At 42.5% G+C, this 5,000-nt stretch overlaps 1 protein-coding gene across 1 annotated transcript in view; it reads left to right on the forward strand.

Moving 5' to 3' along the window:
- Positions 1–5,000, forward strand: part of LOC122254857 (follistatin-related protein 5) — a gene marked incomplete in the record, with an annotated part of 587,828 nt that overhangs the window by 460,252 nt on the left and 122,576 nt on the right.

Here is a 5,000-nt window from a genome sequence, read left to right on the forward strand (position 1 = left end):
ACCTAACCCATCCTAACATAACATAACCAAACCTATCTTATCCTGTTCTAACCTAACCTATCCTAACCTAATCTAAACGAACCGAACTGAACCTTACACAAATTAACGAACTTCGGAAAACCCAAAAGCTTAAGGAAAGTGTGTAAGGTGGAGTAAACGAGGGACTTTTCTTTCAAGAAGTGTTGTTTTATCTGTTTTTCTTTGTTTAATCGTTATTTATATGAAGGAAGGAGAACGTGGAGGGAGAAGAGTGAGAGAGGAATAGGAGAAGAAAGGAGAGGGAGAATAAGATGGAATCGGGAGGAGGGCGGTGGAGAGGGAAGGGAAGAGGGAGATAAGTAGAAAGGCAAACAGTTAAACAAGATCATTTTCAAATTGGATAAGGCGGAAAATAATTACATTAACATTATCAGTAATCGCATTAACTTTAACAGCGAGATAGACCGACAGTCAGACAGGTAGAAAATAAGTCAAACAAAAAGAGAAATGCAAGTACAGAAAAAAAAGAAAAGACCACCCGAAGGAAGCAGGAATGTGGGGGAAACGTTGCCAATGAGAGATATAAAGACGTTAATGGTGATTGCTGGTGTATGTATGTGTAAGGGGACGCGAGGCTGAGGGGAAATGCGGATGTAGGCGTGTCCAGAAAGGGGGGAAGGGGGGGAGGGAAGAAGAGAGGGGGAAAGGGAGAGAGAAAAGGAGGTAGAGGAGGAGAATGGAGGGAGAGGAAACTGTGTCTTGGTCATTAGGGGGAAGCTGGCGTGTGTGTCTTTGTATAACACGCTCTCTCTCTCTATCTCTCTCTCTCTCTCTCTCTCTCTCTCTCTCTCTCTCTCTCTCTCTCTCTCTCTCTCTCTCTCTCTCTCTCTCTCTCTCTCTCTCTCTCTCTCTCTCTCTCTCTCTCTCTCTCTCTCTCTCTCTCTCTCTCTCTCTCTCTCTCTCTCTCTCTCTCTCTCTCTCTCTCTCTCGCAAATTAGAGACAGATGACGAAGACTTTAAAAGAAAAACATAATCAGAAACGCATTATTAACTTAACCGAATGAGTAAATAGAGGGGGAAAGCAATAACTGTTAAGAGGAAATGACAGAGCAACTAGTTTGAATGGATGATTAGGAGATCTACATGCTCTTGATTAAAGCATTGATGATTATAGTGATGAAGCTGGTGATGAGAGTGATAAAGGTAATTAGAATGATGACAATAATAGTGATAATGATAATTATGATAATGGTAGTGAAAATGATAATGATGATGGTATCATTAATAACATTTATGACAATGAAAATAATAGTAAATCAAGTTTAATGGAACTTTCTAGGTAATTGCACTGCCAATAACTTCCAGACTTAAATGCAGCAATGTTTATAATTAAATTTCTATCACGGCCAAAAATATCCAGTAATTAAGCTAGATAAATATACCAAAGCGAGCGAAAAAACGCCAATTTAACTCTCCAGGAAAGACCAAAGTCTACGATACGGAAAAGAAGTAAGTTTTATACAATGGAAGAATGACCCAAAAACTATTATGGACGTCATTTATTATTACTATCAGCTTCATCACTGTTATCGTTATGATTAAAGTCATTGGTTTTATCATCATCATCATTATCATCATCATCAGCACCAGCAACAGCAACATTATTACTAGTATTAGTATTGTCAGTATCATTAATATCATTATCATTATAAATATCATCATCATTATCATTATCATTACTACTACTACTGCTGCCGCTACTATTGCTACTCCTGCTGCTGCTGTTGCCGCTGCTACTACTACTACTAGTACTACCACTACCACTACTACCACCACCACTACTACTACTACTTCTACTACTAGTACTACTACTACTACTACTACTACTATTACCACTATTACTACTATTACTATTACTACTACTTCCACTACCACTTCTACTTCTATTTCTAGCACTACTCCTACTACACCTACGCCTACTACTACCAATATCACTCCTATCATAATCTTTTCCTTTGTTTCCTTCCATTTTTCTTCTTCCAATTCGCAGGAGACAGAAATGAGCAATGAAAGGCTTTGCGGGCAATAACACATAAATTGTTGAAACAGCCGAAGACTTTGGTGGGTGAAGGGAGGGGGGGACGTGAAAACTATAGCCACACGTATTGCCAATTTCCTTGTGTAATAAATTTAATTTGGATATGAGTGGGGGACTCGAGAAGAAGGAGGGAGGGTGAGGGGTTATTAAGGGGGGTTAGGGTATAGAAGGAAGTGAGAAGGGAAGAAATAGAATGAAGTATGTATGGGGAGAAGGATGGGAGGGGGGCGGTTATAAGGAATAGAGGGAGATGTAATAGGATAAAATTTAATGGAGGGTTGATAGATATGAAGAAAAATTGTGCCTAAGGAAGAGTTGTAGAGTGAGGGGAGAGAGAGGGGGGGGTGAAAATGATAAAATTTGGTAAGGGGGGATGAAAGGAATTTAGGATGGAAATTGAAGGGAGGAATGTAAGGCAGAAATTGTATAAAAATAGGATAAAAATTGGGAAGTTTTATCACGTACTCTAGGAAAGTATAGTAGATAATAGGAAGGCAAGAAAAATAGGTTCCAGAAAGGCCAAATCTTTCTCTCCACTTAAGGGAGGTTATAGGAGGAAAATGAAATAGAGGAAAGATGATTTAAAAAATAGGAATCTTTCTCTCGAGCTCGAATCTCCTCGCATGTGAAAAGCGAGAAAGGCGATGGTAGATTGTGTGAGTGTCTTTGAGACGAAAGTTTAGAGTGTATGAGCGTCAATTATGGTTAAACAAAGGAGAGAGGCTAAAAAGGGAGAGGTAGAGGGAGGGAAGGAGAGGGAGAGGTAGAGGGAAGGAAGGAGAGGGAGAGGTAGAGGAAAGGAAGGAGAGGGAGAGGTAGAGGGAAGGAAGGAGAGGTGGATGAGAGGAGTGAAGGCGGAAGGGAAGTAGAGAAGAAGGGCAGTAGAGAGAAGGAATGAGAGGTGGATGAGATTAGGAAAAGAGGGAGAGGTAGAGGGAAGGAAGGAGAGGGAGAGGTAGAGGGAAGGAAGGATAGGGAGAGGTAGAGGGAAGGAAGGAGAGGTGGGTGAGAGGAGTGAAGGCGGAAGGGAAGTAGAGAAGAAGGGCAGTAGAGAGAAGGAATGAGAGGTGGATGAGATTAGGAAAAGAGGGAGAGGTAGAGGGAAGGAAGGAGAGGTGGCTGAGGGGAGGGAAAGAGGGAGAGGTATGGGGAAGGGAGGAGAGGTGGATGAGAGGAGGGAAAGAGGGAGATGTAGAAGGAAGGGAGGAGAGGTGGATGAGAGGAGGGAAAGAGGGAGAGGTAGAGGGAAGGAAGGAGAGGTGGCTGAGGGGAGGGAAAGAGGGAGAGGTATGGAGAAGGGAGGAGAGGTGGATGAGAGGAGGGAAAGAGGGAGAGGTAGAGGGAAGGAAGGAGAGGTGGAAGAGGGGAGGGAAAGAGGGAGAGGTAGAAGGAAGGAATGAGAAGAGGGAAAGAGGGAGAGGTAGGGGGAAGGAAAGAGAGGTGGATGAGAGGAAGGGAAAGAGGGAGAGGTAGGTGGAAGGAAGGAGAGGTGGATAAGAGGAGGGAAAGAGGGAGAGGTGGATGAGAGGAGTGAAGGCGGAAGGGAGGGAGGGAAGAAGAGGAGAATAATGAATATATCATATGCATTGACACACACACACACACACACACACACACACACACACACACACACACACACACACACACACACACACACACACACACACACACACACACACACACACACACACACACACACACACACACTACTCATCACTCTCAAACATTGCATTGGTAATACAGAAAAATAAGAAGCAAAACATGCAAAGAAACAAACCACAAGCGAAACCTGGCCGTGCAGACCCTAACAAGCTTCCTAATTGGCTGCCCGTGTAAGGAATCTTGCCTGTGATTGGTTTCCTTTTACCGGCAGAGCTTTCTGATTGGCTAATCACGTGCATGGTGTTGCTTTATTGAATCGTGGTGATTGAAGTGTCAGTCTTCCTTTGGTTTGTTTGTGTTGTCTGATTTATCATTGTTGTTGTTGTTAGTGTGATGGTCTTCATCATTGTTGTTTTAATGATCGTTTGTCATTACTGTTTCTTCGTCATCGTTACTGTTATTATTACTACCATTGTTTTTAAATAGCTTTACAAAAAATAAATGAAAGCAAAATTCCCTCCAAAACATTTGATATTGTTATTATCCTCGTCTATTTGTTGTAAATATTGTTTAACCAGATGGAAAACAAAACATCAGGTGAAAGGTAGGACAAATACAACAAACGAACAAACGAAATGAGACCAGGTCAAGAAAATCACGGCATTGAAAAGACCTTAGAGTGACCTTACTCTTAGTCCCTTTTGCTCACTCGCTTTCTATGTTTCTTTTCGTTCTCTCTTATTCGCTCACTCACTTTCTTTCTTTGTTTTTCTATTCTTCTACTCCCCCTCTCGTCTCTCCTCCTTTTTATCTAACTTTATTTATTTATTTCACTCTCCCTCTCCTATTTCATTCCCTCCCTCTTTCTCTCCTTTTTTTCTATCCTTCTTCCCCTCTCCCTCTCTTTTCCTCTCTTTTTCCCCTTCTCCCTCACTTTCTCTCCTTCCATTCCCTAATCCTCTCTCCCTCCTCTCCTTCTTCCGCCCTCCCTCTTCCTCTCTTTCTCCGTCTCTCCCCCCTTCTCTTTCTTTCTCTCCCTTTCTTCTTCTCCTTCTCCCTCCCTTCCTCTCCCTCTTCTTCTCCCTCTTCTTCTCCCTCTCCTCCTCTTCTTCTCCTTCGTCCTCTTTCCATTTCTTCCTCTCCTACCTCCCTCCCTCTTCCTCTCCTTCTAATCTTCTTCGTTCTCTCTCCTTCTCCTTCCCTAGCTCCTCCTCTCATTTCCCTATCACCCTCTTTTTCTCCTTCTTCCTCACTCTTTCTTTCTTTCTTCCTTCCTTCCTCTCTTTCTTTCTTCCTTCTCTCTCCTCCTCTCCTTCTTCTC

Source organism: Penaeus japonicus, unplaced genomic scaffold (assembly GCF_977035675.1).
Source record: "Penaeus japonicus unplaced genomic scaffold, GWHDUDI00000001_assembly GWHDUDI00000036, whole genome shotgun sequence".
Classification (NCBI taxonomy): Eukaryota; Metazoa; Arthropoda; class Malacostraca; order Decapoda; family Penaeidae; genus Penaeus; species Penaeus japonicus.